The sequence below is a fragment of the Bactrocera dorsalis genome, chromosome 1 (genome assembly GCF_023373825.1).
Source record: "Bactrocera dorsalis isolate Fly_Bdor chromosome 1, ASM2337382v1, whole genome shotgun sequence".
NCBI classification, from domain to species: domain Eukaryota; kingdom Metazoa; phylum Arthropoda; class Insecta; order Diptera; family Tephritidae; genus Bactrocera; species Bactrocera dorsalis.
Window position 1 is genome coordinate 54,862,401 of NC_064303.1, and position 24,791 is coordinate 54,887,191.

General features: G+C 39.6%; 1 long non-coding RNA gene and 1 pseudogene across 1 annotated transcript in view; both read left to right on the forward strand.

The window, feature by feature from the left end:
- Window positions 1–24,791, forward strand: part of LOC125775652 (uncharacterized) — a 64,969-nt gene that overhangs the window by 30,330 nt on the left and 9,848 nt on the right. The window lies entirely within an intron of this gene.
- On the forward strand, window positions 5,109–5,311 carry LOC125775868 (small nucleolar RNA U3; annotated as a pseudogene).

Sequence of the window (24,791 nt, forward strand, 5' to 3'; positions counted from 1 at the left end):
ATGCAGCTCGTATAGATAGGTGCCAACCAGTTGCATGACACCTTAACAGCCTGTTGCCGCTGTGTTGGTATGATGCCATCCGGATCCGGGGACTTGAAAGGTTTGAAAGGTTCTCCTCTTCGAGAACGTGTTGCTCGGGAAGGGAGTATCGAGAATCATTCGAAGTGTATCCTCACTGCTCAGGGCCCACTTCCCATTCTCGTAATTAAGATAACCCGGGGACGGTGGTTCTGTGCGAGAATGTGCCTGAGTCTAGAGAGCTCATGGCAGCCCTCCACTTTTTCGCAGAAGCTTTTTCATAAGATCCTCTTTGCCTTTCTTAACTTCAACCAGTATATTGCAAGACCCGTTTTATACAACATCCAGCCAATAGTGGAATTAACGCTCTGATATCCGAGAGGTCTCTTTGCCTTTCGGTGTTTTCAGTAGACAAGAGCTCTCCAGAGCAGTTTTACGTGCCGCGCTGAAGACCTCGACCCAGCCGATCCATCATCGGCGTACATAACACCATGGTGACAATTGTGGGTATCTCAAGGTTTCCCCAGAGTACCTTCAGGAAGACTGATGAGATAGCCGCCGCTGCTCTTACATTTCTCGTGTGGGATGGCACCATCCCCCCTGCTGCTGTCGAACACGCCTAGCTCTATTGAGCCAGCGTTTTTAGCGATTTCGCCAAAGGTTTGCGCAGCCCCGTTCTTTTCCCAAGGGAGGCTTCTCACTCATGCGACCTTTGTCACTTGACTTCTGGTTTAGTTTCGTTTACGTCCGGTTTTTCATAACGTCTTCGCCTACTCTCAGCACCCTCTTGGCCCACTCGAGTATGTTAGCATGCTGCTGACCGCCATAGCGTTCTACGATTTTGACTGCCCTCTGTAGAGCCTAGCAGACATTTCTTTCCTAGTGCTGGCGATTTAGCCGCGTATGTCAGCTCTACCCACGTCGGTTGCCGGGGGGTTTCCACTAGCTTCCCCCATCCTACAACCCGTAAATGTAGAAATTCCTACTGGGGTATCGGTATTACTGCCTTTCACCAGCGACGGTTACGCCACTCTAGTAGCAGCACTCCTCTTTACTAACCTCTTATTAATCTCCATGCAAATAATGTTCCCAATCAGAGCCGTATCCGTCCTCCAGAAGTTGTCTCAGTAACGAGGCCAAGACGAGGGTTAACGCACGTCCTTATGAGGCTATACGTTCAGAGCCGACCAGGGTAAATAATCAAAGAGTGAAATTGAAAACAGAAAAACCGATAGTATAATTTTAAACATTTATTTATTGTACTTAATTTATTAAAAAAATTTCTTAATATTAAAAAGAACCAGCCAAAAGCAATTTGAGAAGATGATCAAGTTGATGAAGAAAAATGTTGACCTAGCCAGAGGAATGGCCCCGATTGGCTCAACGAAAAAAAGATGATGGAGTTGTGCCAATGTATTGTGGCTGAATTAAATAATATCGGCCTTCCAATACATAGTGAGTGAGAAATTTTAAACGTCGGCTTTATGTCTGTTTACCTATAAATAGAGTAGAGGAGTGCGAAAACTTGCGTAAGAAGGCTTTGGAGAAGCAAGCGGAAAAGCATGAAAACCTTGTCGATATATTACAAACCATTAACTCAGTATGCAATGAAATCGCAAGGTATAATAGAAAATTTATAAATTAAAAAAAGAAAACTTGGCACTGTATAAATTGGAAGCAGAAAGTAAGAAGAAAGAAAATATTGAAAAACAAGTAAGGAAGGGCTAAGTTCGTGTGCAACCGAACATTGTAACTTGCAAAAATCAAATCCAGGGAAATACTTTAAGGTGTAAAACCTCAACCAGAGGATCGAAAAGCAAGGAATTTCATATACAACTCCTATACTGGCAGACACATAAGGTTTATTAGACAAACGAAAATTGCTATATGAATTGTTTAGTTTTGCCAATACCACATATTATTAAACAGTCACATACTATAGAAGCAATCATCTAGAGTAAAGTCAGCCGGATGTTCGAAATTTTTGGTATTAGTTATATAGGGACTAGGTCAAATTTTCACCCAATTTTATAAATTTTAGGAACAAAGACACAATGTTATCAGTGAAACATCTCCTCTCATTTCTCGTGAGACAACTCTCATATTGGCCGATATATGCGGTTCAAAGTCACCCGGAAATTCAAAAATCTATATATTAGGTAAATGAGGGCTATTGGAAGTATTAGTCCGATTCAACCAATTTTTGACATACAGACATACCATTATCAGAGAAGAATTATCCTTTAATTTCAATCATACAGTGGACCAATAAAGTTTACATACACCTAGTTCTATTAAATTACGACACAAATAAAAAAATGAATGCCAAAGCTTAAAATGCGCCTAATTTATATGAAAAAAGTTTACGTACATCAATGATTATAATCATAATAATTATTAATAAAATTCAAAAGTAATTACAATAGTTTTATCGGTTTTTGGCCTACATTTTGCTGAAATTATTGTCTCTAGAAGTCAACGTATGTTCCCCTTTCGATTTCTAGTATTATTTCCGGATATTTTGACCCATTAAGTCCATGATCCAGTTTTTTGGCCTTATTTTGAAGAAATTCGATGTTTTCGAAAACGGTTTTCCAAAAAGTTCCAGACATTTTGAATAGAATTAATGTCTGGTGATTGCGGGACCTATGGATTTATTTTTAATTCCATAACAACCATTCACGTACAAGATAAGTTGTGTGTTTTGGGTCGTTATCCTGTGCGAAATAGAAATGGCTGCTATCAACAGCCGATTTAAGCATACTTAAATTTTAAACTAGTATGTTAAAATGTTCAGAAACATGTGTTTATCCATTTTCGAAATTTCCTCAAACAGTAAGGAATGTGTTGAAGAGTGTTGGTTATCATAGACGAATCGAACGTCGTAAGCCATACATAAATAAGGTTAATAAAAAGATTAGGTCGACGTTTGCTAAACAATATTTAAACAAACTGTATTGGTTTTGGGAAAACATTGTGTTCACAGACGAATCAAAATTTAATATACATATTTGGTTCGAATAGATCAGGAAAAGTGTGGAGAAAGATCAGTGAAGAGTCGCAAGAAAAAAAGGTGCGTAGAGTCCCTACGCGCGGAAGAAGTTATACTTCTTAGTGATATTCAGAAATGCATATCATTTTGTATGAAAGAAAACTAGAAAACTTAAATTCACATTTTATAAATTTACTATGCACATAAAATGAAGAATAAACCAAAGTCTGAATGAAGGAATTTTGACTCGGAAAGTAGTTCCGTCTCTTCGTTGCAGAAGAGAATATGCAGCGTAATCATCTCTCTTTTGTTCTTCGCCAATTTGGCTGCCATATTGACTTGTGAAGATCAATTTTTTGTTGGTGACATATTCATATGTGTACGCATATGCATGTATGTTTGTATGCTTGTGCATTATTTGTTTGGCAATGTATGCAAATATATGTACATATAAGTATATATGAATGTATGAACATGCAAGTCAATGCGCGCACATGTAATAAGTATATTGATAAGTGATGAAAATATGATTTCAATTTCTGAACGCGCCCATGCGTTTACATACACTTATATGAGCATGTGCAGATACATAAGATAGGATAGAAGATGTATGCCTTTTAACATCGTATACTATACAAATAAATATTTTTCTTATGTATATGTATATTGCTGTGATAAATTTAATTTCTATTAGTAAGATAAATATTTATTTGTATAGTATGCGATGTTAAAAGCAAAAAATTAAAAATCTATTCTGTCGAGATTTGAACCTGTGTTAGCATCTTGACTTTCCAAGCGCTTACCACCAACACCACCATTGACACTTAGGTTGCGATGACTTAAGTATGGTTTGGTTACGCATGTAAGAAACATGCGATGGTTCCAATAATTTTGTTTAAGTATAGAAATATGCTTTTGTAGAACATTTGCTTTTGCAAACATACAGACAAATGTGCAAACGACATAATATATGTATGTATGTGTGATTGTTTCGCGTTTTGCTTCTACGCCGGTCAAATTTCTATACAAAAATCGGCTGAAATGTGTGAGAAAATAAAATGGACAACTAGGACAAATAATTTTTAAAAAATGTATTGATAATTAAATAGAAATGAAAATACATGTAAATTTACTTAAATTTATTTAAATTTATTGAAATTTGGTTTCGCATTTTTCGGCACTTTCAAATTAATTAATATGAGTAAAATTCACGACTTAAGCCGCACACGTCTTATTCGCTCAAAATTTCCAACTTTATGAAAATTGGCGCAATTATTGACACTTCAATTTTATGTAAAGTTTAAAACATATTTACATATGAATATATAATATATTTGATTTTGGCGCAATTATTGACACTTGTCTTAATACACAAAATTGGGCCAAAACGAAACAATGAGATACGTATTACTTTTGCATGTCAATATGCAAATGCCGACGGCAAAACGCAAAGGCATATATTGCACATACATATAAGCGATTTCTTGGTTGAAAGCAAAAATTGAAGCATGAGAAATTGAAATGCCGACAGCAAAACGAAATTGCTTACATTCCTACATTGCGTATGAATCATGAAAATATCATCATAATGTTTAGGTAAATCTTTTATATATTTAAAATGAGTTATTATAAATTAAGATCTAATTAACACTAAATAACTTGAAAAGTAATAAATCAAAAATAAAAAATCTTCTACATACATATTTCCATACAAACGGGAATATTCATATTTCTTATGTAATATCATATTCTCGGTTAGAATATGTGAGAGAATTGTAAAAAATGTTAAAATTGCGAGGCGAATTCCGACCTACAATGTTAACAAATGCGGTGAATTCCCTAATTTGAATCTATCAAATGTTCGCAGTCGAACCTGCACCTTCTCTATACTTTTAAGTTCTCTGATCAGTCTTCATTTACTTTCTTTGCAAATCGACCCGCGATGACGAGGGGACTATTCACATGTGTACGCATATGTATGTTTGTGCATTATTGAAGTTATACTTCTTTTTCTTTCGTCTGTCTTTCAATTCTACGAATTCTCAACTATTTTGTGTGAATTTTGGTTGAAATACTCTGCGTTGGCCCTTGAAAAATTTAGGCTATACTTCACAGGATCATTTCTGTAGTTAGTCTTCATTTACATTTTTTGGAAATCGACCCGCGATGACGAGGTATATCGTTTTATCTGATATCGTGAGGTTTATGAACTTCATTTCTAATTTTGTCTTGTGGCATATTAGAGATGATGTTTCTTCGAAAATCACTCACTTACAACGGATAAAACGAATTCTGAGTGGTGGTTCTAATGAATAAATTCCAAGGTTTTACACAAAAATAATGCAGTCCTTATTGTACAGTACGCTTATGTATGCTTGCGCATTATTTTTCTTTCGTTTGTCTTTCATTTCTGCAAATTCTCAACTATTTTGTGTGACTTTATTCCTTTCGTTTCTGTTTCATTTCTGCGAATTCTTTGTGTGACTTTTGGTTGAAATACTCTGCGTTGGCCGTTGAAAAGTTAAGACTATACTTCTCAGGATCATTTATGTAGTCAGTCCAGAGATCTTAAAAGTATAGAGAAGGTGCAGGTTCGACTGCGAACATTAGATAGATTCACCTTAGGGAAGTCACTGCATTTGTTAGAATTGTAGGTCGGAATTCGCGTCACAATTTTAACGTTGTTTACAATTCTTTCACATATTCTAACCGAGAATATGATATTACATAGGAAATATGAATGTTTCAGTTTGTATGGATTTGTATGTATTTTTTATTTTTGATTTTTTATTTTTCAAATTATTTAATGCTAATTTGTTCTTATTTTATAATATTTGTATATTCAAAATGAGTTAAAATATATAAAAGATTTACCTAAACATTATGATGATGCCAACCCCACTCATCTGACATCCTTTTCTTTATAGTCCGACACCGTCAAAAAATCACGACTCCTGGGCCTCCCGTTAGATGACGTCGACGACAACTTGAACGGTCCTCACCACCTAAACGGGGATTAGATACTCAGATAAAACAACGACAAAAACTTTTGCTGATATAGTAGTACCATTGTAACCAATTGAAAGAAACTTCAGTGGAACTATAGATCGTCGCCGGAGACAAATTGCGAATACATTGTCATAGTGTAGTTACATCCATAACCCTAGAACACACACCCAGAAAATACCACGTAAACACACACCCGGGATACGTTTGTACCCGGGACCTTATTTTGCGGTTTTTTTAATGCTTATTCAACCGATTTCTATGATTTTTTTTTTTTTTTGAAATGTATACTTTAATATATAACAAGTATTTTGTCTTTTGTTTCATTCGTATATTCCTACTGGTTCCAGCGATATGGGCAAATAAAGTCAGGACATGCAACAGTGGATTTTTTTGTTGTTGTCCTGATAAATGCAAAACAAAATAATATAATTTATAATAATATACTTGTAGAGTAACAACGAATACACATTTTGGTTTTTATTTCAATGAAATATTCTACCTGGTTCAAAAGATATGTATGTGCAAAAAGATCGCACAAGGTATGGGTACGTAGGTAGCAAATACACTGGTATAACTGGTTTTTGTATTTTATATGCAGCTGCAAGGGTTGTTTTCACACGAGGTGTTGTTATAAATGCTGCCTGTTGATATTTTCATTATTGTTTTGGTGCTCAAAAGTGTAAGAAGTGAAAATATAAGTTAAAATAAATATAACTGAAACTATAAATAACTGGATACGAAATGATTTCAAGAAGAAACGAATATTTATCAAGTGCAGCATATAGAAGGTAAACAAGTAAGGAAGGGCTAAGTTCGGGTGTCACCGAACATTTTATACTCTCGCATGATAAAGTTATAATCGAGATTTCATTATCCGTCATTTACATATTTTTTTCTTTTACTGTAAAATTAATTAGAATTAAATTCTGAGAGATTTACCGATATTTTCGGTGAAAATTTTAGTTAGGTTAAGTTAGGCCCTGAGTTCTTCGTGTTCGATATCAGGGACCTTGAAAAGTTATAGTCCGATCACGACAATTTTTCCACAAAGGATACCCCAGCTCAAATACCGTATTTGTGTTAAGTTTTATTCGGCTATCATCATTGGTTCCTAATGTATATATGATATAGAGAAGGCATCAGATGGAATTCAAAATAGCGTTATATTGGAAGAAGGCATGGTTGTGAACCGATTTCATCCATATTTTGTATATGTCATCAGGGTGTTAAGAAAATATTATATACCGAATTTCATTGAAATCGGTCGAGTAGTTCCTGAGATATAGTTTTTGGTCCATAAGGGGGCGAGGCCACGCCCATTTTCAATTTTAAATAAAGCCTGGGTGCAGCTTTATTCTTCCATTTCTTTCGTAAAATTTAGTGTTTCTGACGTTTTTGGTTAGTCGGGTAACCCACTTTTAGTGATTTTCATCATAACCTTTGTATAGGAGGAGGGCGTGGTTTTTATCCGATTTCTTCCATTTTTAAACTGTATATGGAAATAGCTGAAGGAAATGACTCTATAGAGTTTGGTTGACATAGCTATAGCAGTTTCCGAGATATGTACAAAAAACTTAGTACGGGGAGGGGCCACACCCACTTTTCCAAAAAAATTACGTCCAAATATGCCCCTGCCTAATGCGATCCTTTGTGCCAAATTTCACTTTAATATCTTTATTTATGGCTTAGTTATGACACTTTATAGGTTTTCGGTTTCCGCCATTTTGTGGACGTGGAAGTGGTCCGATTTTGCCCATCTTCGAACCTAACCTTCTTATGGAGACAAGAAATACGTGTACCAAGTTTCATCGTGATATCTCAATTTTTACTCAAGTTACAGCTTGCACGGACGGATGGACGGACGGACAGACAGACATCCGGATTTCAACTCTACTCGTCACCCTGATCACTTCGGTATATATAACCCTATATCTAACAATTTTAGTTTTAGGACTTACAAACAACCGTTATGTGAACAAAACTATAATACTCTCCTTAGCAACTTTGTTGCGAGAGTATAAAAATGAAAAATGCAACAATGTAAACATATACTAATTTTTTTTATTATGCAGGCTAACTGAGGAACAGCGAGTATCATATATAAAATCTTTATTTGATGAAATTTGAGACGATGACGCTCCCTATGACTTTGACTCAGAAGATGAAGAAGAAATTCAAATCAGTGACATTGAAATTGCTGATAACGATGCTGAAGTTTCGCAAAGTACCGCAGAAGTATTACCTGATTATGCGGACTATGAGGATGATGAAGAAGACGATGAAGAAGAAGAAGTAGAAGAAAATAATGAATTACCTCCTAGTGCCGAAAAATTTGTTGCACGTGATGGTACTGAGTGGAGTGTAAGTCGTCAGGTACTCAGACAAAATATTATAAGAGAACGTTCTGGACCAGCTAGATGCACTGAAATGTTGTCAATAGAGCAAACATTCAAATGTTTTATGAACGTTGAAATGGCTGATATAATTATGCGCCACACAAATAAGTTAGCAAAAGAAACTTATAATGCTTACAACAATGCGCATCCAAACACAACTCCTAAGTCATGGACGCCTGTGTCAATAACAGAGCTGTATGCAATTTTTGGCATACTTATTATGACTGGTGCGAACCATAGCAATGGAGAACATGTTCGAGATTTATGGAGCGTCAAAAACTATCCTTTATATCGCGCCACAATGGGAGTCAACCGTTTCTGTTCGATATTGCGGTTCCTAAGGTTTGACGATATAAACACTCTTGCAACACGCTTACTAACTGATAAAGCAGCACCGATCAGTGAGTTGTGGCCGATGATGAACAATAATCTTGCTGCACATTACAAGCCCAGCTCATGCTTGACGATTGATGAACAATTATATCCTTACCGTGGACGCACATGGTTTACGCAGTACATACCGTCAAAACCTGCTAAATATGGTGTCAAGGATTGGTGGATTTGCGATGCATATCCACTGCGTGGACAAATATATACTGGCCAAGCAGAAACTGGTAGGGAAACGAACCAAGGCGAATGAGTGGTGAAGGATTTGTCTGCCAAATATCAAGTAAGTGGCCGAAACATTACAATGGACAATTTGTTTACGACCTTGCCAGTTGCAAAACTGCTTCTCACCTGGAAACTCACGATCGTTGGAACTTTGCGCAAAAACAAATCATATATTTCTCAAGATACGAAGCAGAACAAAAACAGGACAATTGGTTCAACGACATTTGGCTTCAAAAATAATGTGACAATGTGCTCTTATGTTCCCAAAAAAAATAAAGCAGTAATTTTGCTTTCGACCATGCATAATGATGCTGAAATAACTGACAGTGGGAAACCTGAAATAATTGAATTTTATAATCGTACCAAAGGTGGTGTTGATCGAATGGACCAAATGTTTGCGGACTATCCAACACTAAGACAAATAAAACGATGGCCACTAGCGATGTTCTTCAACATGTTGGACATTACAGCTCTTGCAGCCTACATTGTCTACAATTTGAATAACCCTATGTTGCCTTGGAGAACAAACAACAAGCGTAAGCAGATCCTGGGGAGCTTGGCTGAATCATTGTGTATGCCCATTATTGAAGCCAGAGCCATAAATCGTCAAGTGACGCGAAATTTTTCGACTAAAATTGCTATTGAAGCATTGATTTTTAATGTTGGGGTACAAACGTAACCCGGGTGTGTGTTTACGTATATAATGTGTTGGAAAGGCTGTAGCTCCTGAAATTTTGAATTTGAACTCAAAACTAAATAATCTTCCTAGATCCGAAGTTAGCGGTATAGAGGTATAGCGGTTCAAAAGTTACAACACTTCAAAGTTGAAAGTGGGGTGTGTGTTCTAGGGATAAAATATATCTACACTAATATTATAAAGAGGAAAAATTTGTACCTATTTTTGTATGTTTGTAATGAATAGGCTCAAAAAGTCCTGGGCCGATTTAAAAAATTCTTTCACTAATAAAATGCTACATTCTTCCAATTAGGAAGAAATTAGGAATCCTTGGTAAAATTTAAACAATGTAACCGAAGGTGTAGAAAAATGAGTCTTAAAATGTCTTTCGTTGAATGCGCTGCCAAAACTATTAGCGATAGGTCAAAATAATGTACAACAATATTGAAGAACATCATAATCGCTACAAAAAAACTCCGCGGTATCATATGTCCAACTATCCTAGTTAGGTCACTACAACAACTTTTTTCATTTTAAATATTAATGAAAATGCTAACCAAATTCAAACCATGCTATTTTTGTGTTTATATTAATACTTATCCAAATAAATTATTTTATGGTCAAGACTATTTTACTACCTAAGTATAAAATAGTTTTTAAATTATTTAAATTGGACTTTCCATTCAGAAGATATTACGAATTAAAAACTTCAAACAGTAAACAAAACCGCCATAGCGCCGTGGCCGTTGTTTACGATGCAGTCTGAAAAGCGCGCCGGGCCAGATAATGTAAAGTACAGAGAAGGTGCAAATTGAATTCTGTATGATGTTCGATTTGGCGGCTAACAGAGCCGATAGAATCAAAGAAAGGAAAAAATATTATTAATTATTTTTACAAAATCTGGAAAAAATTAGGAAACGTTATTTTAATTTTATTTTTCTTTAATTTATTTTTTTAATTTTTAAATAAATTAATATTTCAAATAAATTATATTTATTTCGACTATTAAAAAGTGAAGAAGAAAATTGATGACCTTCAAGAAATATGCATATTCGCATTATTTCGTTATCATTTCCATATTTGTACCAATAGAATTTCTATGACACATGCATATGTACATATATTATTTTTTTGGCACATTTTTCTGTGTGTTTACGAAAGCAAATGCGAGCCATGTACATATGTATGTACATACAATCATAATAACAAGTGTCGCACGCTTCTTTCGCATCTCCGTTGTCACCAATGGCCGAAACTTGCGTTTTGTCAAAGAGTCAAGTGCTGAACACATTTAGCACGAAAGACTGCAAGTCAAGTCATCTGTCAAATATTAAAATACACACTTTCTTAGGGATACAGTTATGTAGTTGTGCAGTTGCCTCAATACCTGTGTCCCTAAGAACGTGTTTTTTTTTTTTTTTTTTTACGAGGAGCAAGCATCGAAAGCCTGGACCCCAGTCAGTATGGAACTTTAATCCAAACTAAATCTCCTACCGTCCTGTACCGTTCCCCCCGGTACCACCGTCAAGTATTACGTCGGGAGGATGGTTGAGTGACACTCATGCGTACGCGATGGTCAAAATGCATTCAGTTACAAGTTGCATTTACTTGGCCCCACCTCTGTTGGTCTGATAACCCCCCTTGTACTTTGTTCGTCGCCAACCCTTCCCGTCACGTCAATGTTAGTTTGTTTGGGTCGTGGTTGTCCGTTACATTTAACAGCTCTCTTTTCCGCCGCTGTTCGCTGGCACGTTGGAATTTCATAACCCTGGCTGCTACTTCGCAAGCAGCTTTTCACTTCTCTACCGATTCGACCATTTGGCTTACCAAGTTATCAGGAGTTGGGTCTACACCAAACGCATTTTTTAAGCGTTGCCTCTCCTGATTATATTTTGGGCAATAGAAGAATGTGTGTTCCACATTTTCGGCGGTATCGCCTCCGCAATAATCACATGTGTCGTTATTTTCGTGCCCGAATCGTTTTAAATATGCTTTGAAGCAGCCATGTCCTGTGAGAATTTGAGTTAGGTGGAAATCTACCTCACCGTGTTGTCTATTTAACCTTGGTTCGACATTGGGGATCAGTCGGAATGTCCACCGCCCGTTTCCACTTTCCTCCCAGCGTTTTTGCCATTGATCTACTGTCTCTGCCCTTGCTATTTGTTTTAATGTGTTGTGCGGTAACCTGTCTTTTGTACAGCATTGAATCTCCTTGGCCAGAAGGTCTAAAGGGTGTAAGCCTGCAATAACTAGAGCAGCATCTTCCGATAATGTGCGGAACGCAGAACATACTCTTAGCGCGCAAGTGGCATGTTTCGAAAAAAGGCCACGGCGATATGATTTTATTTCTAGAGCTTTTCCCCATACCTGGACGCCGTACAGAGCGACTGACTTTAGTACACCAGCTAATAGTCGTCTTCTATTTTGCTTGGGCCCACGGGTATTGAGCATTAACCGGGTCAAGGCTCTGCACACTTTTGTAGCTTTTTCTCCTGTGTACGCTAAGTGTTCCTTAAAGGACATCCTTGCATCAAGCATGATTCCCAAGTATTTAATTGCCGGTTGTGTCGTGTTGCTTACACCCTTTATATTGATCGTGGCAACTTCACGGACTTTTCTGCCAGTAATGAGTACCGCTTCTGTCTTGCTCTCCGCTAGGTTCAGTCCGTTAGTTTCGAGCCAGTCGCTTATTAACTCTATTGTTCTGTTGGTTATCGGAACTATATCGTGTATATGTTTTGCTTTAACCATAACAGCGATATCGTCTGCGAACCCAATAATATGCACGTTTTTGGGTACTTTCAGTCGTAGTACTCCATCGTACATGACGTTCCATAGTAGCGGCCCAAGAACAGATCCTTGGGGTACTCCACCAGAGACTTTATATTTTTTAGAGCCTTCACTTGTGTTGTAGCTCAAAGTTCTATCCTCGAAATAGCTTACTATTATGTTATAAAGTTATAGACGAGCTCGCCCGCTCCGCAGCCTCCACCAAGATGGTAGGACCCGAACCCTTCATGGGGGTGGGTCCTCATACCATGAGAGAGCTGCTCCGTAAGGAAGAAGCAGTGGGCAGGGAGCAGCATTGGCACCAAACTCACGGTATGAGACATGCCAAGCTGCTAATGGGGGGTTACAACCTAAAAAGATTCAAAACGGTAATGAACCTCCCAAGGAACAAACTCAGGTTACTGGTCGCATGGTACACCGGCCACTGCAAACTGAATAGGCACATGCATAGCATGGGCCTATCCTCTGGTGCAAGTTGCCGGTTCTGTGATAGGGAGCCTGAAACCCCGGAGCACCTGCTGATCGACTGTACAGCAGTCTGGAGACGCAGGGCGAAGGCCCTTGGATCGATAGTTCCGGATAGGGATCACATTGCCTCACTAGCACCCGGGAGGCTATTGGATTTTATTCATGCGCTGGGGCTGAGTGAGTCAATGTGAGTCAGGAGAGGGCACAATAGACCAAAGGTCGCAGTGCATTCCTCAACTTTCATTCATTCATTCATGATCCGCTCCAGGATCTTTCCAGCGAAGTCTAACATGCAAAGGGGCGGAAGTGGGACGGTTCGGTCATTGGTTTGTTAGGTTTCGGCAATAGTATCAGGTTTTGCTTTTTCCATATGGTGGGAAAGCGGCCTTCCTGGATGCATGTATTATACATAGTTCGAAAGGGGTCTTTAGACGGATTTAACCGTTTGCATGCTTCTCACGATCTCCTGATGGAGTGGGCGTTGAATAGGGAAGAGGACTGAAACAATTCTCTCAATTGTTGAGGGGGAGGTTGGCATTTGCCCGTCAGTTCGGAGTTTCCCCATTACCGTTTTGTAAGCGAGTCCCCAAGCGTTGTTTTCGACATCGTCGCACAGTTTAAGGAAACATTCCCGTTTGCTTTTTTTAATTGTTTGTTTCAGTAGTTTTCTTTTCTCCTTAAAATGTTTTTGGAGAGTGGTGTATACAGGTGTACCTCGTGACCTTTGGTATAATCGCCTTGCTTGCTGGCATTCTTTTCGTAACCTGGCGATCGTCTCATTCCACCAATACACTGGGGGATGGTGTTTGGGTCGAGATAGCTTAGACATTGAAGCGTCGCATGCATTCTTAATACAGCTCATAATTGGGTGAGCAGCTTTGTTAGCCGACAAAAAATTGTCGGTAATAGAAGTTAGCCTGAAGTCTTCTTCAAAAAGGTCTGGGTCGAACGTTGTGGGTCGCCAGTTACTTCTTTTTAGGGTCGGTAAACGCTGTCGTTCGTGTGCGGTATTTATTTCGAATATAATTGCATAGTGATCGCTAAAAGGGTAATGATCACTAATTTCCCAGTGAGATTTGCAAACTAAGCGCGAGTGTACGAACGTTAGGTCTATCACAGATTGTCGGCCACCTTTGTTAAATGTGCATTGGTTGCCAGCATTTAAAAGCTCCAGATCAAGAGAAGCAAAAGCTTCTAGCTGTTGGTTCTTTTGCATCCCCACTCGATAGCCCAGGCATTAAAGTCACCAGCTATTATAACTTTGGTCTTGCATCTGGCATCGACCACTAGGTTGTCGATAATACGCCTGTATTCTTCGTCGCTAAGGCTTGGAGGTAAGTAGCAGCTGTATATGTTAATATTATTGATAGTTGTATGAACAAAACCATCTGAAGAGAAAGGCGTTCCAGCTGCGCAAAGTTGGGATTGCATTTCCATATAGTCGCTTTCTTTCGAGTGTCACTTATCCAGGTTACGCCTTGTCCGATTGTTTATGATTCACTTAGTAGAACCACATCAATTTGCTTTTCGGCAACTGACTGTTTCAATAAGTCGTGTGCCGCTTGGCAATGGTTTGCGTTCAGTTGTAAGAACCTCATGTGACCTGCTGAGCTGCTTTCTTGTATATCGGGCACCTGACGCTTCCTGTAAAGTGTTCAATTTCTTTTGTACTGGCTTTCAAGCAGAGCAAACATTTTGGTTTGTTGTTGCAATCCTTTGCCTGGTGCTGCCAGTCGCCACATCTCCTGCAGAGTCTGGATCTGTCCTCGTTTGTGCATGTTTTTGCAGTGTGTCCGTAGTCGAGACATTTAAAGCATCGCTGTGGTTGCCTATATTCTCGTATACGGCAGCTTACCCAACCAACTTTCAGCTCTCTAGTCACTAGCAGCTGTCTAGCTGCTTCAATCGGGAGTTTAATGAGTGCCGTTTGGGTGTCTCCATAGGACTCTCTTAAGCTCTTGATTGACGAGATTGTCAGCTCAGGGTTTCCTAATTCCCTTTGCAGAGCATAAAGGACTTCTTCCTTGCTTGTGACTTCATCAAGGTCTTTGCACTCCAGTAGAATCTCCTGGGTCAGAAGTTTAATGTGGGCTTGATCCCCAAGACATTTTTTCATAGACTCCTTAGATTCGGTTGGAATCACTGCTCCGCTGAATTGTAGCAACATTTCACCACTTTGCGTTTTGCGTATCTTTGTCACGACATTTCCGAATCCACTAAGTGTTGAGTCGGATTTGATTTTCCGTAGCATCTCCGCTTAGGAAAGGTTCCCATTTTTTGATATAAAAATCGCTTGGGGTTTTGTTTTCGGCAATTTTGCTGTCTTCTGGTTGCCTTTCTTAGCTACTATATTCCACTGTTCTTCTATTGGCTTTGTTGTTGTTGCCTTATTAATGGGCCCTTTGTATGGCTGCGTGCCGAATTGTTTTATTGCTGGCGACTTTGCAGTGGCTCCAAACATTTGCTGAGTAGAAATATCATTTGTTATTTCTGATCGTTTTAACTGACCAATTAGGTTTAGATCGCTTGCTTTGTTGTTGAGTCTGCTCTTCCGCCATTGGTTCTTCGCTGAGTGTAATGCGACCTCTTTTTGTCTGGGCGGTCAGGTGGATTGTCGACTCTCTCACCTCTGCTACTGCTTGTTTTTGCAATTGCGACATTTTGTCTATTATGTTTCGCATATGCTGGTTTACATGCCTTTGCTTTTGGCCATGGGTGAGCGCGATTAACTCCTCTATTAGTATGCCTAGACCAGTAAGCGCGCTCTCTCCTTCGCTCACACTTATTACATCTTCGTTTCTAGTGGTGCCTTGTGTTGGCAGGTCGGCTGCGCTGGCTTGGTTAGTTGCCATTGTGATGTTACTTGATGGAGTCACATCGTGCGTGGCCGTATTTGGTGGGATCACCTCTTTTAAAGTTGGTGTAACAACTTAAGTGTCTGTGCTCGTTGTAAACGAGCTACAATCCTCCTTCTTACCAGAGATGGCATATGCTGCTTTAGGTTTAGCTGACATTTCTCAGCTATTCCTATAGCAGTCCGCTGGTGTAGCTGTTGCTCGAGAACTCCTCAGCTTAAAATGCCCAGGAATTTCTCTTTGCGTGGGTTGTGGGTTGTGGGATCTAAGCAGGTATCAAAGGGAGAGCTAAGACGCTCTTCTCGATTTCCCTTTTGTGCGAACCTTCTCCCAAATAAATAAATACTTATTAATTGTTTTAGCACTCACCGCTTTTGTAGCTTTATTATGCTCAGTTTTTGACTAGCTTGTGCTGATGTGGACATTGTGTGTGTTTCTGCGCGCATAGGAACCAAATTAGGATTATTTCCTATCGTACTTGATGCCATAAACGGAGCACTAAAAAACACGTCACGTCACTAACTCGCTTTCACTGTGTGTCCCCCTAAGAACGTGTGTATTCTAATATCTGTCGCGCTCATTGGTTCAGCACTTGTGTGATGATAGAAAATCCAAGCTGTGCCGAAAAAAATAAACGAATGACCGCCTATTGACCGCTTCCCTTGCCGCTGTAAAAGCTTCGCCTACAAACTAGCTTAAATATGTACGCATATGTATGAGCTTGCATACATATCGACGCAGATTTTTGCGAGTCACGGAAAAATATTTTAGAATGGACAAATATTATAAATCGACAACTCCGTTGTTTCCACTTTTCTGACTTCTTTCTGTGAAGAAGCATCAGAAAGTTGTTCAATTTATGATTTTTAGCTTTTGCCATTGTCGCGAAAAGACGCTTGTAGTATATTATTTAGTATTTTAGTTTTTTAAATTGTTGGAAATCAGAATTAATTATTTTTGTTGCGGTGAAATATATTTTAACATTTGTTGTTGCATTTCAATACGCATATTTTAAGGTGTTGAAACTTCATTGTCTGCAGTAATTTTTAAAAATTGTTGATCTCAGCCAAGCAATAAATTTTAGTTATCATATTGACCCATTTCTATTATTATAGCCTTACCCTTTATCTTTCATACTTAATTAATGGCTCCACTGCGGGTGAAGCCGCGGGTAAAAAGCTAGTGTACTATATACATATGTAACATAAATACAACAAAATAATTAAAATTAACTTTGAATTGCTAGGAATACGTTTTTTATTTTAAGTAAATCCCAAAAACACATAAAGTGCTATAACTAAGCGCTAAATTAAGATATAAGCCGCAATTTGGTACAAGGGATCGTAGTGGCAAGCGACACCTGTGGACAAACAGGTTTGAAAGGCTTGACACCGCCTTCTAATAAGTTTAATGTATATATCTCCTAAACCACTTAGGCTTTAACAACCTATTTTGCTGAACATAACTCTTCTCCATACAATGTGAAAATGGATGAAATCGGACGATAAATGAATAACTAACCTATACCACAATGTGAAAAGGGCGAAATCGGAGAACAACCACGCCTACTTCCGATATAACATAATTTTAAAATTCGCTTTAATCGTTCAGTTTCCAATGCACAAATCAAGAAATAATTAATATAACGGGATTCAACTTTGCGTGAATAATTCCCTTAGCGTATTCCACTTTACGACCAAAAATTGTTCAAATCCAATAAAAACTGTTCATGCACATTCTTCTTTACTGGCGTAGACACCGCTCACGAAATTATAGCCGAGTTAACAACAGCGCGCCAGTCGTTTCTACTCTTCGCTACGAGGCGCCAATTGAATATTAAAAGCGAAGCCAGGTCCTTCTCCACTTGGTCCTTCCAACGGAGTGGTTTGGGACCCGCCACGAAAAAAAACAGTACCAATGAAAAATTACCAACAGCCTCGGATGAGAGACCCCCTTTTTGATGACGACCATGGCAAACGAAATAAGGACTATGATTTGAGGGCATGAACCTGGAATGTCCGGTCCCTTAATTGGGAAGGTGCCGCTGCTCAGCTGGTTGATGTCCTCATGAAAATAAAGACTGACACCACCGCCGTCCAAGAAATACGATGAACGGGACAGGGACAGAGGCGAATAGGTCCTTGTGGCATTTATTACAGTGGCAATATAAAGGAGCGCAAGTTTGGTGTGGAATTCGTGGTGGGAGGGAGACGCCGTCGCAGAGTACTATCATTCACTCCGGTGAATGAACGTCTAGCCACAATCCGCATCAAAGCGAGGTTCTTCAACATATCGCTGATTTGAGCCCACGCCCCGACGGAAGAGAAGAACGATGTGACCAAAGATGCCTTTTATGAGTGCTTGGGGCGCACTTATGAGAGCTGCCCCCGCCACGATGTCAAAATCGTGCTTGGCGACTTTAACGCCAAGATGGGCAAAGAAGTTATCTTAGGCACTACGGTCGGTAAATTTAGCCTCCACGAGGAAACATCCCTAAATGGGTTGAGGCTGATCGACTTCGCCGGGTCCCAAAATATGGTTATCGGTGGTAATAGATTCCACGAACCATATCGATCATGTTGTGATAGACGGAAGACACGTCTCCAGTGTTTTAGATGTATGTGCGCTCCAAGATCCTAACATCGACTCGGACCACTATCTTGTTGTAGCAAAGATTTGCTCCCGCCTCTGTGCAGCAAAAAACGCACGCCAAAAACACAAGGAAGGTTCGACGTCGAGAAGCTGCAATCACAACAGACAGCCGAACTGTGGGGCGGCATTTCAAACTCCTTACGTTCAGCTGCAACAGAAACCATTAGTTTTCGGAAAGGGCAAGAGAACAGCTGGTAGGACGAGGAGTGCCGTGTCGCAGCGGAGAGAAAACAGGCTGCCTACCTCGCAACGTTACGAGCGACCACAACACGTTCGGAATGGGATAGATGCTTAAGGCCTTGCTACTCCCAACCTTCACTCACCAGCTGAGCCTGGCCAACCCCCAGCATGGATTCCAAAAAGTGCGCAGCACTTTCACCACAGCACTTAACGTCATAAATGCTCAGATAGTTTGTGGCTCCAATCAGAAATCATCTTGTGAGAGAACGATCCTCATAGCGTTGGACTTGTCAAAAGCTTTTGACACAGTTAACCATACAACGCTAGTGCAGGACATTGAGAAAACTTTGCTTCCTCCAGGATTGAAGAGGTGGAGCATGAACTACCTGAACGGTCGTCAATCATCCGTAATATTTCAAGGTGAAACACCTAAACTGAGAAGAATTTAAAAGGGGTTCCGCAGGGTGGTGTCCTCTCCCCGTTACTGTTTAACTTTGACGTCTCGAAACTCCCTCGGCCGCCAGAGGGAATTTCCATAAGCTTGTACGCTGATGATTGCACGATATTGACGTCGGGCAATGGTATCGATGGCATGTGTTCGAAACTATATACTCAACCTCTCCGATCTTTCTCGTTTCCTCACTGCACGGAACCTCATACTTTCCCCACCAAATCCACAGCGACCGTTTTTACGAACTGGACGAAGGAGTATAGACTTGAACTTAATATTGCAGTCGACGTCGTCAAGATTTTAGGTGTAGCCTTTGGTGCTCCTTCACTACCCATACGACCCGGATTATCGCCATGGTACAGAGCCGCAACAAAATCCTTAATTCGCTAGCCGGCAGCATATGGAGAAAAAGAAATAAACGTTTTTAGCAACTTACGAGGCAATCGGCCGGCCGGTCCTCAACTGCGCTGCACCAATATGGTCGCCTGGATGCAGTGGAACGCAGATGATGAAGCAACAGACCTGCCAGAACACTGCACTTCGGACCACGACAGGATGCGACTTGATGTCTCCCATCGTACATCTACATAGTGTGCCGCTTATGCTACCAATTAAAGAGCATAACGAACTCCTCTCCAAGCACTTCCTGCTGGGATGTTTTCGCAGAAATCACCGCCTTCTAGGAACATCGGGAGGTCCTTTCTCAATTACGTCGACGAAATCGACCAATACGACGACCGGACTTCGGGCGAAACGAACTTCCGACAGGTACTGACCGCCCTTCACAGTAGAGCTATCAACACTTCCACTGACTCCCTTCCAGGGGATGGCGTTCTCGGAGTCAAATCACAATCTCGAGTTGCCGCGAGAAATGCCATTGACCCTTGTGCAGCTTCGTTGTGGATATTGTAGCAAATTAAACTCCTACTGTCCAGAATAGACTGTGACATATCTAACATATGTATGTCCTGCATGTAAAGAGTCTCTGCATGACACTGGCTACCTCTTTACATGCCCTGCCAACCCCACTCATCTGACAACCTTTTCTTTATAGTCCGACACCGTCAAAAAATCACGACTCCTGGGCCTCCCGTTAGATAACGTCGACGACAACTGGAACGGTCCTCACCACCTTAACGGGGATTAGATACTCAGATAAAACAACGACAAAAACTTTTGTTGATATAGTGGTACCATTGGAACCAATTGAAAAAAACTTCAGTGGAACTGTAGATCGTCGCCGGAGACAAATTGCGAATGCATTGTCATAGTTACATCCATAACCCTAGAACACACACCCAGAAAATACCACGTATCACACACCCGGGATACGTTTGTACCCGGGACCTTATTTTGCGGTTTTTTTAATGCTTATTTGGAGGATGGGGTCATGTGTAGAAGTTCACGCAAGTGAGGAAAGTTCTCTGATCGCCATTCACTTGGGAGTGGCCAGAAACGATTCTTTTACATATGGCTCAAGCAGCTCACGACTTCCGGTCTTTGGTCAAGTATCCTCTGGGTAGCCTAAGAACATCCGTTTTAAGGCGAGGTAAAGTGAGAAGGCGAAACATCCCCTACATAGGGTTGTGCGCTAGGTATGGGACCCACCACGTAAAAAAAAAACACCCAATGAAAACTTCGGCTATAATCGCGTAAGCGGTGTCTACGCCAGTTAAGAAGAAGAAGATTCAACCGATTTCTATGATTTTTTTTTCTTGAAATGTATACTTTAATATATAACAAGTATTTTGTCTTTTGTTTCATTCGTATATTCCTACTGGTTCCAGCGATATGGGCAAATAAAGTCAGGACATGCAACAGTGGATTTTTTTTGTTGTTGTCCTGATAAATGCAAAACAAAATAATATAATTTATAATAATATACTTGTAGAGTAACAACCAATACACATTTTGGTTTTTATTTCATTGAAATATTCTACCTGGTTCAAAAGATATGTATGTGCAAAAAGGTCGCACAAGGTATGGGTACGTAGGTAGCAAATACACTGGTATAACTGGTTTTTGTATTTTATATGCAGCTGCAAGGGTTGTTTTCACACGAGGTGTTATTATAAATGCTGCCTGTTGATATTTTCATTATTGTTTTGGTGCTCAAAAGTGTAAGAAGTGAAAATATAAGTGAAAATAAATATAACTGAAACTATAAATAACTGGATACGAAATGACTTCAAGAAGAAACGAATATTTATCAAGTGCAGCATATAGAAGGTAAAAAATGAAAAAAGCAACAATGTAAACATATACTAATTTTTTTTATTATGCAGGCTAACTGAGGAACAGCGAGTATCATATATACAATCTTTATTTGATGAAATTTGTGACGATGACGCTCCCTATAACTTTGACTCAGAAGATGAAGAAGAAATTCAAATCAATGACATTGAAATTGCTGATAACGATGCTGAAGTTTCGCAAAGTGCCGCAGAAGTATTACCTGATTATGCGGACTATGAGGATGATGAAGAAGACGATGAAGAAGAAGAAGTAGAAGAAAATAATGAATTACCTCCTAGTGCCGAAAAATTTGTTGCACGTGATGGTACTGAGTGGATGAAAGAACCAAATGTAAGTCGTCAGGTACTCAGACAAAATATTATAAGAGAACGTTCTGGACCAGCTAGATGCACTGAAATGTTGCCAATAGAGCAAACATTCAAATGTTTTATGAACGTTGAAATGGCTGATATAATTATGCGCCACACAAATAAGTTAGCAAAAGAATCTTATAATGCTTACAGCAATGCGCATCCAAACACAACTCCTAAGTCATGGACGCCTGTGTCAATAACAGAGCTGTATGCATTTTTTGGTATACTTATTATGACTGGTGCGAACCATAGAAATGGAGAACATGTTCGTGATGTATGGAGCGTCAAAAACTATCCTTTATATCGCGCCACAATGGGAGTCAACCGTTTCTGTTCGATATTGCGGTTCCTAAGGTTTGACGATATAAACACTCTTGCAACACGCTTACTAACTGATAAAGCAGCACCGATCAGTGAGTTGTGGCCGATGATGAACAATAATCTTGCTGCACATTACAAGCCCAGCTCATGCTTGACGATTGATGAACAATTATATCCTTACCGTGGACGCACATGGTTTACGCAGTACATACCGTCAAAACCTGCTAAATATGGTGTCAAGGTTTGGTGGATTTGCGATGTCACAAATGCATATCCACTGCGTGGACAAATATATACTGGCCAAGCAGAAACTGGTAGGGAAACGAACCAAGGCGAACGAGTGGTGAAGGATTTGTCTGCCAAATACCAAGGAAGTGGCCGGAACATTACAAAGGACAATTTGTTTACGACCTTGCCAGTTGCAAAACTGCTTCTCACCTGGAAACTCACGATCGTTGGAACTTTGCGCAAAAACAAATCATATATTTCTCAAGATATGAAGCAGAACAAAAACAGGACAATTGGTTTAACGACATTTGGCTTCAAAAATAATGTGACAATGTGCTCTTATGTTCCCAAAAAAAATAAAGCAGTAATTTTGCTTTCGACCATGCATAATGATGCTGAAATAACTGACAGTGGGAAACCTGAAATAATTGAATTTTATAATCGTACCAAAGGTGGTGTTGATCGAATGGACCAAATGTTTGCGGACTATCCAACACTAAGACAAATAAAACGATGGCCACTAGCGATGTTCTTCAACATGTTGGACATTACGGCTCTTGCAGCCTACGGTGAAATATATTTTAACATTTGTTGTTGCATTTCAATACGCATATTTTAAGGTGTTGAAACTTCATTGTCTGCAGTAATTTTTAAAAATTGTTGATCTCAGCCAAGCAATAAATTTTAGTTATCATATTGACCCATTTCTATTATTATAGCCTTACCCTTTATCTTTCATACTTAATTAATGGCTCCACTGCGGGTGAAGCCGCGGGTAAAAATCTAGTGTACTATATACATATGTAACATAAATACAACAAAATAATTAAAATTAACTTTGAATTGCTAGGAATACGTTTTTTATTTTAAGTAAATCCCGAAAACACATAAAGTGCTATAACTATGCGCTAAATTAAGATATAAGCCGCAATTTGGTACAAGGGATCGTAGTGGCAAGCGACACCTGCGGACAAACAGGTTTGAAAAGTGGGCTTGACACCGCCTTCTAATAAGTTTAATGTATATATCTCCTAAACCACTTAGGCTTTAACAACCTATTTTGCTGAACATAACTCTTATGAGAACTTCTCCATACAATGTGAAAATGGATGAAATCGGACGATAAATGAATAACTAACCTATACCACAATGTGAAAAGGGCGAAATCGGAGAACAACCACGCCTACTTCCGATATAACATAATTTTAAAATTCGCTTTAATCGTTCAGTTTCCAATGCACAAATCAAGAAATAATTAATATAACGGGATTCAACTTTGCGTGAATAATTCCCTTAGCGTATTCCACTTTACGACAAAAAATTGTTCAAATCCAATAAAAACTGTTCATGCACATTCTTCTTTACTGGCGAAGACACCGCTCACGAAATTATAGCCGAGTTAACAACAGCGCACCAGTCATTTCTACTCTTCGCTACGTGGCGCCAATTGAATATTAAAAGCGAAGCCAGGTCCTTCTCCACTTGGTCCTTCCAACGGAGTGGTTTGGGACCCGCCACGAAAAAAAACAGTACCAATGAAAAATTACCAACAGCCTCGGATGAGAGACCCCCTTTTTGATGACGACCATGGCAAACGAAATAAGGACTATGATTTGAGGGCATGAACCTGGAATGTCCGGTCCCTTAATTGGGAAGGTGCCGCTGCTCACCTGGTTGATGTTGGTTGATGAAAATAAAGGCTGACACCACCGCGGTGTTTGTCGATTCTCCTTTCACGGGTCTTTTCCAAGATTTGGCGCATGGTGAATATCTGGTCGGTAGTTGATTTGCCAGGTCTAAAGCCACACTGATAAGGTCCAATCAGTTTGTTGACGGTGGGCTTTAATCTTTCACACAATACGCTCGATAGGACCTTATATGCGATGTTGAGAAGGCTGCTGTACATAAGGAGTTTGAAATGCCGTCCCACGGTTCCCTCATACCGAGTTGTTGACGAGTGCTCTCAGAGAGCAGTAGTGCAAGCCTAGTAGAAAATCGTTCGGCTGTCTGTTGTGACTGCAGATTCTCGACGTCGAACCTTCCTTGTGTTTGTTGGCGTGCGTTTTTTGCTGCACAGAGGCGGGTGCGAATCTTAGCTGCAACAAGATAGTGGTCCGCGTCGATGTTAGGATCTCGGAGCGCACGCACATCTAAAACACTGGAGGCGTGTCTTCCGTCTATAAGGACATGATCGATCTGGTTGGTGGTTCGATCCGGAGACAGCCAGGTAGCTTGAAAAATCTTCTGTGTAGAAGTTCACGCAAGTGAGGAAAGTTCTCTGATTGCCATTCACTTGCGAGTGGCCAGAAACGATTCTTTTACATGTGACTCAAGCAGCTCACGACTTCCGTTCTTTGACCAAGTATCTTTTGGGTAGCCTTTTGTTTTTTTTTTTTTTCAATATCTTTTTATTTATTGAATCTGCTTTTTGTTTTGAAAGCCTAACAATAGGTAATAATAAAGTCTTAAACCTATTTAAAAACTGGACACGCTCAAGCAAATGATTGAGCTTTTTAGGTGATACATTGCTCCTC